At 41.9% G+C, this 13179-nt stretch overlaps 1 protein-coding gene across 2 annotated transcripts in view; it reads left to right on the forward strand.

The window, feature by feature from the left end:
• Positions 1-6763: 6763 nt before the first annotated feature.
• ctnnd2b (catenin (cadherin-associated protein), delta 2b) overlaps positions 6764-13179 on the forward strand; it is a 114762-nt gene continuing 108346 nt past the window's right edge. For both annotated transcript variants that reach the window (XM_028426998.1, XM_028426999.1), the window contains exon 1: positions 6764-6888. The gene's annotated coding sequence lies outside the window, so the exon portion shown is untranslated. The remainder of the gene's footprint in view (positions 6889-13179) is intronic.

The raw sequence follows: 13179 nt of genomic DNA on the forward strand, positions 1-13179 counted from the left end.
TACTCCAAACTACACAATCCTTGCAGCCCCTGAAGGCAACAGGCATCTCCCTCGGTCATACTTGTTCATGACTTGCTATTTACAGCTATTGTACAATCTAAAATACAGATTGATTCACAAATCCTTATCTTTATAAAAAGTGTCATTGTAGGAACGATTTGCATGCAGTCATACAATTAGAATGGTGGAAAACACATGAATAAACATACGGTGTATTAGCATTAACTTTGTATAATAAATCATAATATGCAGTAAAAGGAGATATTCACAGTGACAAATGTGCATGTATATTAGTATGCTCTAAGTGAAGTCACCTTTAAAAAAAGTGCCTGCAGGTAATTGTAAGCAATACCTTATCATACCACAGGATGGCACTGTCAGCTAGAATTATACACCTGCCTGACATTTAACACATGTTGATGCAATAAGTAGTCATTAAGGTCTCAGGTCTAATATAGGTGATAATTGATTTTTTGAAAATAATTGAAGCACTGCAAGCTTCTCTTGTAATGCATTGTGTTAGCATGTTTCACATCACAGGAACATGTTGCATGTGGAAGAAGGAGATGCTATTATGTATGTAAATGTAATAGGTAGATTTGACAAATGCAGTGTTTTGACATTGCAGTGTCAGAACGGCAGAAAAAAACCCTTGCTGACATTTAAACTGTCCTGAGTCCAGCTCTGTAACAGTGACCAGCATCTTAGACTGTGTGTGTTGCTGTGGAAACACCTCCTGCTCTCTGTACTTGTGGCAGAGGGTTTCAGCAGGACACATTTGGGAAGTTTTGAAAAGGAATCTGATTAGTAGCAAAACCCAAGCTGTGCAGTTCCCTTTTTTTATTCTTGATAGATGTGTGCTGGCGATGGAATCCACAGAGGCACAGCTCACTTCTTCACTGACTGCACTGAACTGTAGGCATACTGCAGTCTTACTTCAGCTGTTTCCAGCTGGGGAGACAATTCTCAGAAGAGCATGATGGGAAAAAGTCTGCCTGTGAATGTACGTAAAGCCTTCATAAATTGTGCTGTTTTACACTATGGTGCCAGATATACTTGTGTTCCTTGCCAAACGTGGCAATTCATTGGGTGGTCACTTTGTGCTGTCCTCTTTAATGTCTTCAATCCTAATATCACTACATGTTAGAATGCCCAACCTTAGCAGGAATAAACTGTGCAATGTTGCTGAAAACATACAGTATTTGTTTTAAATTATGTCCCCTGGCATGGTTTGTCATCCACCATGCTATTGTCATTTAACCACCCTTTATTGTCCTTGACATGGCCCAGAAACAGAATGATTTTCCAGTGAAGAGATAAAATTCAATGGTGTCATCTACATAGAAAAGCAGTGTTAATTACTCCTTGCAGTCCGCGGGAGTCATAGCCATCACCTCTCCTATCGCCTCGCCTCCTCCATCCCCTGTTACTGGCACGAGCAGTGGTCTGCAGGGCAGAAGAGTACACCAAAATACACATATACAAAAACCAGGTCCTCCAGCCAGTAGGTGGCGCAGCGACTATCAGCATGTCAATCTGTGCAGAGTCAGATACTCAAGACTCAAGATACTTTTTTTCTTGTCTAGAGCTGATTCATCTGTGTACCGAAATTCGTGTCTGTAGGTCTAACGTAATCCAGATCTCATTCTAGGGGGCGCTGCAGAGCCAACTGGCCACGCCCATCCATGGTGACGATGAGTTTTGTGTTGAGTTTTTGAGCACGTTCTGGGGTCAAAAATGCGATCAAAGACGTAGGAGAATCATAATAATTCCTTGCAATACAATAGGGCTCTTGCTTGGGTCCTAATTATAGTATTTTAGCAAGAATAAAACCTTGTAGTCTTTGCAAACTTGTTTTAAATTAAATTAATGTGCTGTTCATCTAAAACTAAAAAACAAAAACATATGTTATGTACATACATAACAGATCTCTGACAGCCACAGTAAGCAACTGTCTGGACAGATCCTTTCCAATGTAAATTCTAATTCCTCCGCCTGCATCTCATTAAATGTGTGCGCGGCTTGTGGCGTGTCTGAAGACGATCAATGAAAGCTGCAGCCGCTTTCTATCATATCTTCAATAAACATTACACCTCTTACTCTCCAGCTGATGAAGTGTCTCTCTGCCCAGAGCTTCTTTCTGCCTCTTTGATTTTTACATGAACGTTAACCTTCAGAGGGATGCGTTTCTCTACAAGCTGCTATAGAGACCTCAGTGAAGGCAGTGTCATGTTTTATTCACCACAGAAAATGTGGTTAGCTGTAATCCGAGTCTGCACAGGAATTTATCAGAGGAGGAGCTGCTCGGCAGATAAAAACTAATCTAAACATTAATCTTGCCGAGCCTTGCCTATTAAGTTTTAATTAAGACCCAGAGCAGTGCTTCTTCGCTGCATGTTCGTTTCTGTGAACTTCGAATGATACTTTTGAAACAGGTTACAGATATTAAAGGCCCAAATGAAAGATATCACTTCATAATAAAGATACATTTGACTTTCTGACATACTGCATATATAGGCATGGAGCTGGGGATCTAGGTGTTTATATGTTTTTGTATATTTATATAGTCTACAATAAAGAATACATTGTCCTGTCAGCCCATATTACCGACACTATTTGTCTTTTTTATTATATGGGGAGAGGTAGTGGAGTTTATGGTGGCTGCTGTTGAGAGCAGCAGCAGGAGAGGAAATTAAAGGTGTCTGATGCAAAGCAGCCTGTCAAAGTTCATAAAATGTCACTGAAGGTTGATAAAGGCAGGAAGTGACTTCAAAAAAGGCTGCTTTGAGTTATATTTTGATATCAAACACATTCACAGAAAAAAAATGCTTGTTTTGAACCCAGCAATACGAAAAGAATATAGCAGTACATACACTGCTCAAAGAAATAAAGGGAACACTAAAATAACAGCTCCTAGATCTCAATGATTGAAATATTCCAGTTGAAAATCTTCATTCATAACATCGTGAAATATGTTGAGAACAAAATGACATAAAAATGATCAATGTAAATCAAAATTATTAACCCATGGAGGTCTGGATTTGGAACCATACTCAAAATAAAAGTGGAAAATCACATTACAGGCTGATCCAACTTGAGTGGAAGTTCCTCAAGACAAGTCAGAATGAGGCTCAGTAGTGCGTGTGGCCTCCACGTGCCTGTACAACCTCCCTACAACACCTGGGCATGCTCCTGATGAGACGGTGGATGTTCTCCTGAGGGATCTCCTCCCAGACCTGGATTAAAGCATCAGTCAACTCCTGGACAGTCTGTGGTGGATGGAATGAGACATGATGTCCCAGATGTGCTGGATTGGATTCAGGTCAGGGGAACAGGCAGGCCGGTCCATAGCATCATCAATGCTTCATCATGCAGGAACTGCTGACACACTTCAGCCACATGAGGCCTAGCATTGTCATGCAACAGAAGGAACCCAGGGCCCACTGCACCAGCATATGGTCTCAGAAATGGGTCTGAGGAGGTAGCGGTCCTGCTGCTGGGTTGTTACCCTCCTACGGCCCCCTCCACGTCATGTCAGCTGGATCTGAAGCAATCAGAAATAAAATCATCAGTGTTCAAAACATAACTGAAACTTGCTCTTCCTGTCCAATTGATTGACTGTGTAATTCCAACGTTCCACATCTAGCTGTTTGTGATGGCAGATATTTTGAGGCGGGATGAAAGAATGTATTATTACGTGTGAGGATCTGAGTGTGTAAAAACAGCTGCTGATTTTGACAGCTAAGCCCTTGGGGAATATACTGTTATTTTCAACTTCAAGTGGCATAATACAGTTTGAAAGATGAAATTTAACATTTGTTGCTCCCTCATTAGTTTGTGAGAATGTAAAATTACGTCTTAAGTTGTTGGGCAGTGCTGCATGAGGCAGATATAATCACAGCAGCATTTTTTTTTGCATTAGTGTGTTAACCCTTGCTAGCATAGAAGTTGATGATAGTGATAACAGCAACATTCAGGTTTAATGTAAACCACAAAAGAAAATCAGTCACCACAGATTCATGTCATGTGACATGATGATTAGTTTTTGAGATATTTTAGCTTCGTTAGCTTCGGAGTGATGGACAGACAGGCTGACTGACATTAACATCCACATGCTTCTAACATGCCAAAAAAAGTTCTTTCAGCAGTCCCCTTGTTCCATATTTGAAGTGGCATCCTATCACAAAGTGACTGACAGAAGACTCACAAAAACAACAGAAGACAGTAATTGCTCAGAGGTCTAAAACATAACAGACAAGAAAAAGGACACATTTACATTAGAATAATGAACTCAGTTAGATGTATGACAGGGGGTTAAGGTTAAAAACAGCCTTTCACTTCATCAGACACGTGTTACGAAGCAAACCGTCTTCAACAAGCTTCTCCACCATTTTTCACGGACAAGCCCATCCTGATTTACATGCAGAAGTATCACATTACTTAAAGGTAGGGTAGGAGATTTCATTCTGATGCACTTCTTGTTAAGTTACTGTAACTTCTCTTTACAATCTGATAGCAACCGCTTAGTTCGGCAGTTTCGCTTTAAAGCGAAGAATATGAATCATCTGTGGAAGCTATAAAACTCTAAAAACATCAGCCACTCCTCCGGGTGGACCCTGCGCGGAGTATTGGCTGGTTGTCACTCTCTTCCTGCTCTGCGCGCACCAGAGAGGTATGTGCATGATGGCCGAAGTCACAGACTGGTTGGGATGCGTGGCTTCGGGATGAGCTCCGAGAGAAAGGGGCGTGTGTTTACTTTCGAAATCTGGCTGACTCTCACTGAGCTTTCAAAATCTCCTACCCTACCTTTAATGTCAACACTGACTGCCAGTTGGCTGCTGTTTTCCTTTAATTGGTTGTAAATGTGCTGTAACTATATTATATCAATGTCATGAAGTGAGGGTGTAAATGGGCGTGCATTCCTCCCACATGCACCCTCATCCCGACACCTGCAAGCAGCTTGGCAGCACAACCACATTCTCCCTGCTGATGGACACTGAGCCGCTCCACTGAAGCAGACAAGTGCCTTGCTTAAAGGGACTTTCAATTTTTAGATTAGGTCAGATGAAACTTTAATGATCCCCGTGGAGATGTCAGGTCATTAAGAGCAGCAGAGGAGGAGAGGCTATATAGATAAGAATAGCTCAAAAAAACGAAAAAATAGTGCAAGGAGAGCTTACTGAGGGGTGATGCAGCAAATACACGAATACATGCACAGCGTTGAGTGCAGTGAACAGTGTTGCAACATAAACGCCCGTGCCTATTTTTTAGAATAAATTAAAAGTGCTGCTTCTTCAGGCGTCATGCTATGACATTTTGGCTGTGACGTGCAGACAATCCCAACCTCCCCAGTCGATTCTTGTTCAATGAAGCAAACGGTGCGCATGAGAACAATGTGTGCAAGATTTAGTTCACCACTGATGCCATTGACTGTGGCATTTTGGAAATAGCTTACAGATGACTGAACAAAAGAGATGTTAGACAAAGAGAAACTGAACAAGAGGGAGATGAATATAGACAGAGCCGGAGATAGAGAGAAGTCACATGACGCTCAACTGGGTTATACACTTTTTCCCAGTCTCTGTTTGAGTCCTGACTCCCCCAATGGAAAAGAGCTTTGTCCTGGTTTGGCATAGATATTTCACATCACAAGGACCTCCCCTCTCAAAGGAGCTGGCTTTGCAATATTACACAACACTCCATCTTTATATATGAGCTTGTTGTTGACGGTGATGATTCACTGGATGCTATTGGCATGTTTTTGGGTGTGATGTCAGTCAAAATCAGGTTCCTAATGGAAGTTTTTATTAAGGCTATTTGCAGATGCTCTTGCTATTTAAGAATTGTGTTGTTTTGTTTGTCCTCCTCATTTTATTGGTAGATGGCTGCAGGTGCAGAACTGTTGCTTAAATTTTGTAGTTTAAAATCTGTCAAGGTCCATAAGTGATCATTGAAAATAGCCAGTTAAATACCTGCACTAAAAGAAACAGGTCAACACATCATCTTGTTGCTTCCAGTTAAAAAAAATCTAACACAAAAAGGTAAAATGATATGATTATAAAATGTGCAATATTTGTAGATCCGTATCCAGTTTTAGCAGCATGACAGGACAGAAATAAATATGGAGTGACAAAAAAAACGAAAAAAACGAAAAAATAAAAATAAAGTTATCCTGCCAACCCTCTCACCACCCATGCACTGATGCATGAGTCATGGGTGCTGGATGGTTTGACTTACTGGTTGTTGCGTGGCGTTAGGTTCTGGGATGTGTTGTTGTTGTTGTTGTTGTGTGACTGGTCTTGCAATAGATTGTTTTTGCAACCCTGACCTAAAAATGGCTCATGAGTATGTAAACTAAGTGCTGTCCTGAAGAAAAGAAAAGAAAAGAAATTCCTCTCCTCCAGCTGCTGCCTTTATGTGGCATTAATCACCCCCCATACTGTAATTCCTCTCATCATCGGTGGGTGTCGCTGCTGATGCTGGTACCCAAGCCTGTCTGTCAGTCTGTCTGGCAGGGATGGGGGGGGGGGATGTTGTATTGTGAACTGAGTGAGAGAGTGAGAGAGTGAGAGAGAGCACCTCTGCCGCTCTCCTTGCCTCCTCTCCTGTGCGCAGTGCTCCGGCCCGGCCGCTCCTTCCATCCTCCCTCATTTCCTTCCCACAGCTGGCTCTCTCTCTCTCTCTCTCTCTCTCCCCTCCTCCTCCCCTTCCTCTCTCGGATGTTGGGTTGCCTTCTTCTCCTTTCGCACAGACACTTCGGAGGCTTTGGAATGACTGACTACCTGTTTTGCATGGTCTGAATTTCGGGAAATTCGCTACGTCGGAAAGGAGGGGAGTCAAGAGGAGAAAACAGGAGGCTCTCCATCCCCCGAGGGAATTTATTTTACAGTAAGCAGGCGCAATGTCATTCCAGTTTCCTCATTCCGCTCATCTCACACCTCCCATCTGTGCAAAAATGCTTGATAGAAAGACGAAACGCTGTGATATGACAGCGTGCAGGGAATATTGCTTTATGTAGTGTTGTGCCAGATGTTTTATGTCAGTATATTCAGAGGCGTGGTGTGGACTGTGTGTTTATTATGATGCGCTAAAGGGGCTGTGGTGCGCTTGCATTGATCGCGGACTGAAAATGGAACCCCCCCCTCACACACACACACACACACACACACACACACACACACACACATTTCAGTTTAACGTCCATCCATCCATCCATCCGAGGCCGGGGTGTGTGTGTGTGGGGGGGTCGGAGGAAGAGGAGGAGGAGGAGGAGGGGAGGTGGGATTGGTGCGAAAACGGTATTACTTTCAGATTGACCTAAATATGAGCGATATCCGTAAGATTATAACGGGTGACAACGGCTCATCGCGGGCACCGGGGCTGCCTTTGTGCTGCCTTTGCAGAGCGATGCTCTCTCTTCAATGTTAGTCCCCCCCCCTCCTCCTCCTCCTCCTCCTCCCCTTCAGCCATCAGCAGGCATGTAAAACGGATGAAGAGCACCTTGCTGCCTGTGTGCGCTCCAGCAGCTCTGGCCTGCCTGCTCCATGTTGATCTCTTATACAAAAATAAAAACCCTCTTCCTCCACCTCCTCCACCACCAGCAGCAGTGTGTTTCTGATCAGCTGCAGGCTGTTTCTTCTCTCCACTGTAGAGTAATTAATCTCATTCATCATGTTGCCAAGATGACTATGCTTTTTTTAACAGGGAGCATCATAATGTTTGCTCGTGTTAATTGTCTGTGGATTTCTGCTCTGTGACCTGGCAGAAATTGGGGCCTCCTCCTGCTTGCCGAATTAGCCCTCTCATAGCTTTTCAGTATATAGCCACACTGAGCTTGTGGCAGTTAATGATGCCTCATTTAAAGTTAATTGCTGTTTTTCCTTTTTTTTCTTATAACATCATGCAGATTTGCTCCCAAAATGGAAAAATCATCCACATGCTTTAATACGACATTCAATCTGATCTGACCTATGAGGGTTTAATGAGATGAAGGGTTAATAATAAGCAAAGCAGATTATGCCATACATTGAAATGTCAGATTAAGTTGGTTGTCAACAAGCTGGCGACTTCATATTAACCGTTTCAGTCAGGTTTTTTTTTCTTACTGACAGTTTGATGAGTAGATTGATGCCACTTCTGTACCTATACATAAAATACCAAGCTACAAGTGGTTGATTAGCTTAGCTTAGCATTAAAACTGAAGCTAGCTGGGTTATCCAAGTTTAACACAATATGTCTCTCTAGACATCGAAAGCTCACAGACTACAAGACTACTAATTGACGACCATGGTTTTACAATGCAGATATCTGCTAGTTAGCTTAGCTTTACATAAAGACTTGAAGCTAAAGGAAACTGCCAGTTGGACCATGCAAGGATACAACTTGTGGTTTTTCTTGGGGGCTGTGTGCTGGTCAGCTTTGCTTGTCTTAGCTTAGCATAGAAAAAGAAAGCATGGGGAAAAACCGGTCTAATGGAAATAGGGGTCCACGCGCACCACCTGATTTATGTTTAATCCTTAAAGTGTCTATTTTTAGAATCTGCCAGGTACCAAGCTGAAATAATGTCCACACTTCATTACTGCACCCGACCCAAACCAAATATTTTGTGGTTTCTAGGGTGGATTACTTGACCAAACTACCTGGAGTTTGTTGCCAATAGCGACATCAAGGCAATTTCATATAAAGTGTACAGATAGGAGAAAGGCTAATCTCTCTGTTGCTCCATTATAAAACCAAAAAAAGAGCAACTGGACATTATTAGTAGTGTTATTTCCTTGACGGTGCAACTCTGGCATGAACATGATTGCAGTTTCAGCTTCTTGTACACAAGAAGCTGAAACTGCAATCATGTTTCCGTAACAGGACTGAGGAAAATGCGTCCATTGTCTTCTTAGATACCTTGTAAAAAAATAAATAAATGTCCCTGAGATGGACCATTATTTATTTTGAATAGTTAAGCATGTTTATTATTAGACTGCATCTTGAAAAAAAAGATAAAAAAAAATTATTTTGGAAGAATTATCACATGCAAATGGCACCCATTCGGTAGAATGTCCCGTCTGCAGCATTCATTTGGTCTGCCAGAGTGCTCACACACACACACACGCATACACACACAAACAGCTTGTGTTTACTGACTGCTACAAGCTAGATTTGCAACATCTCAAAGCAGAGCTCTAAACACTTAACACACGCAGGTGAAACCGCCAGCTAGTGTTCTCGTCACACAACATTTAACTGATCAAAGAGCTTCTTCTCCCGAATGTTCCCTTTAACGTGCCGAGCAGCATTACAGGAAGCCCAGAGTCTTCAGAGTGCGTTCACCTGCTTCTCTGGGATATAATACCCTCTATCCGTCTAACCCTTCCCCCTCTCTCTCTCTCTCTCTCTCTCCTTCCCTCTCTGCCTAATTGCCAAAGATTCATGTTGGATGGTAGAGTGACCCTCATACAGCTACATCCCTGGTGAAAAGTCTTAAAAGTGATGCACTCCGCCACGGTTCAGGGAAGTGTTAAAAGCGCGTTATCGTCCTTCTGCAAAGACTGTGCTCGGCTGTGCTGGAGCCTCGGCAGACTTCATTAAGTCTTTATATTTAAATGATAATACATGTGATGTGGACGAACGTTTAATGACCTCTCACTGATGGATCCAAGACGTGAATAACTGAGAACCAGTATCCTTTACTGATCACAAGATCTAGAAGAAAACCATGTTGAATTAAAGCAATTTAGAGAAAATAGACAAAATAATAAAAACTCACATATTCAGTTTAGCTGATAATTAGCATTATAACATGAGCCATAAAAGCATTATTTGGGAGATCAGTTTGTCAAAAAGGCGCTCAATCATTCAATAAGTGAGGCTAGTCCGAACCATGAGGTGAGTGTTAGGAAAAAAAATCAGCCTCCACTAGTAAAGGCAAAACCACTGGGGATACCCTATATATATAATATGGCATATATTGGGGGGGGGGGGTCGCCAAACACTTCATTCCTATAAAACATCCTATGACCCACTTTTGGAGCAGCATATACTTGCTTTGGTAACTTCAAAGTTAGTGTTGTTTTCATGCGTGGTTTCCCTGCAGACCTAATATAAGACTAATAATAATTATACTAATAATTATAATTAGATAACAAAATATATAGTTATGCTTCATTTTCTACATGATCATTTCCACGCCACAAAGTCATCCTTCTCCTCCTCCTGCTATTACTATTAAAAGTATAACAGTAGTGATAAACAGCATCAGCCTAGTGTGGTGTGATATAACAATCAGGGAGGTTTTGTAGCAAAAACCAGTGACTACATGTGAACCAGCCACCCATTGTCCTAACCTGATAATCTCTGCTGATAACCTTGTTCAGAGAGCGAGCCATATGGAGGAAGAGAGAGAGAGAGTGTGTGTGTATGTTACGCGGTCATTGTATTCCAATCATGGCAGCATCTGATTCATATCACAGCAGGCATCCCCCTCCCTCCATCAGAGAGTAGATGGGGAGATAGGTTGCCTGGTCAACAACCTCTTTAGTCTGTGAACCATTGAGAGAGCAGAAAACACAGTAGGAGAAGCTGCGGACATCATAAAATCTGATGGAAATATGGAATATAGGAAGACAAAAGCAGAATTTAAAAAGTACTAATCAAAATATGACTTTGAAGGCTTTTTGCTGTAACTGTAGCTCTCAACATGAGCAGATTTGTTGTGATTTCTGACCTCTTTTTGAACTTCTTCCTCCTGGAATATGACCTAGTACATGTGCTGACAGCCATGTTGGCACCAACAGTCTTTATAGCATGGGCTTTTACATCAAACTTTCTTGACTTGAAAATGAAAAATTGTGCTTTATATTGACAATCGTAACATTTTGCATATAGTAATGCAAAATATTAATGCAGATCCAGACTTTAAAATGAAAATAATTGATCCAGTCTTTATGATGTGATAAAGGTTTAATGGTCGATCACTTATTTTTTTGTATGTAACAAGCTTTAAAAAAATCCACTCCAATTCCTGAAGGGATTAAAAAGATCACTTACAGTAGTTCCTCCTGTGTAAACTTATACTTCTTAAACCATACCTGCTAATCATGCTTAGAGTTATCATGTGGTGCCATGAAGAGGACGTCAGTATATCCAGGCTGTTCTGCTGTTGACCCTCCCTGTTACTGCACACTATATATGAACACCTGCAGTTCTAACCAGGCGTGCAACTCAGGTGACTTTTTAACAACGAGCAACCATTTCCTCCTCTCCGCAGCCTTCCACTCGTCGGTCCGGCCGGCCGTTTGCTAATGGATGATGGCAAATAACAGCTGCACTTTGCTTCCCCCTGTCTCAGGCACAGAGTGGTTTTTCCTCTGCCTTAAGAGTAGAGCAGGACAGAGTGGCAGCTATATGGAGAGGGTAATGGCTGTTTGTCGGACACATCATTTTGTCACTTGAGTTTTGTTCATCTCACTCCATGGTTGAGTGTGTACTCTGCAGCTAGAACACTCTTTTGCAAAATTGCTCTGTGCCTTTTACTATGGCTCCTTTAAACAGACATTTGAGTGAAAAAAGCGACATGAAACGAGCTGAAGGCCGTGCACGCCGCTTTTTTTTTAATCACTGCACCACATTAGCAAATTAATGAGTAATGGATAAAAGGGGAGGCATCTTTTATCTCTGTGCTAAGCCAAGTTCAGGCCAGCGCTGTCATCATTGTTTCAGTGAGTCCACCATCCATCCCTCTCATTGCCTGGCAGAGCTCAGACCCTGTGTGTCCCTCTGCGCCGAGGGAGACAATAATACTCCTCCTAATCCACCTCTCGCTGCATTGCTCACCCAATCAATCCCCCACGGAGTGTGTGGAACGTTGCCAAGTTGCGGCCGCCAAATTTGTGGTTGCCGTGGCAACGCAGACTCTTTTTTTTTGCTTGTGATGTCAACCAGGTGCGGTTTGGTTTTGGCAGTCTAGGGCTCTAACGAGGCCGACCCTTGTTGTGGATAATGAGCAAGACTCTGCTGTCATGGCGATGACTCTGTTTTTGTGTGTATGAGGGGAGGTCAGCGAGGGGCGACTCCCAATTAGCTTGGAGTGTGTGAGGGAGACAGTGAGTGGGTGAGTGGGAGTGTGAAGGGGAGAGGTTTCCCCTCCAGGGGTGTTGCTGTATGTTTGTGTGTGGAAAGATGCAATCTAACCCTGCACATTGTGTAACAAATAACTGCTAAAAGACTTACAGCATATTTTGATATCATATCAGTCCCGATGAGTAGTTTATGTACGCTATTTACAAACAAGGCAAATTGATTCATTAATGAAACGTTACTTTATAACACAAATGTTGTGTTGATCTTAGTGCCATCAGTCAAATATGTCTTATTGTGCATTTAACTCATAAATAGCAACATTTAATTGGCTAATAGACTCAGCTAACATTAGCTGCAACATGTTGTGGTATCAAACAAATGCCGTATAATGATATTTAAAGAGAAAACACATTCACTAGATCACACATGGTGCAACATGTTAGTGTATAGTGCAACAGCTGCAGCTTTCTCAGTGGCTATTTACAGCTGTTTTTGATGTATGCTAAAATATGTTGACCTACTTGCATATCTTTTGGTACTAAGTGACAAACTTAAGATTAATAAATCATGTGCACATTATTGATTAATTCAAAAAGCACGTATAAATCCTTCTTCAGCATCATGTGTAAGATGCACATGCACGATTTGTGCTTATGTAGACGCTTTCCGCCCTTTATTTACCCTTCATGACTACAATGGACCGCACAGACAAGATGATGTCACAGCTTTTTTAGACATTTTTAACCAGCTTCCTCTATTGTCTGGACAAAAGTGATGGGATTTATATATTGCCTTGTTTCGTCAAGCCCCTCTTTGTTCTCACTCTTTTTTACATGTATGTGGGCCTTACATAATTACATACTCGCTCTTATCCATAATGCTGCAGAGTGAAAGCCATCATGTCCTGCAGAGCTTTTTTTTATTATTATTGACACATTGCGGTCAAACACCCATTCATCACTTAACACCTTGATGAGAGCTATCTGCTTTATGTTATTGCTCTGTGTTCTTTGAAACTGGTGGAAGAATAAATGCATACAGACGTTTCACAGGCAGACAATTTTCACCTGGGTGTGAAGTCAGTTGTTATACTCAGAGAGCAATTTT

Source organism: Parambassis ranga, chromosome 17 (genome assembly GCF_900634625.1).
Source record: "Parambassis ranga chromosome 17, fParRan2.1, whole genome shotgun sequence".
NCBI classification, from domain to species: domain Eukaryota; kingdom Metazoa; phylum Chordata; class Actinopteri; family Ambassidae; genus Parambassis; species Parambassis ranga.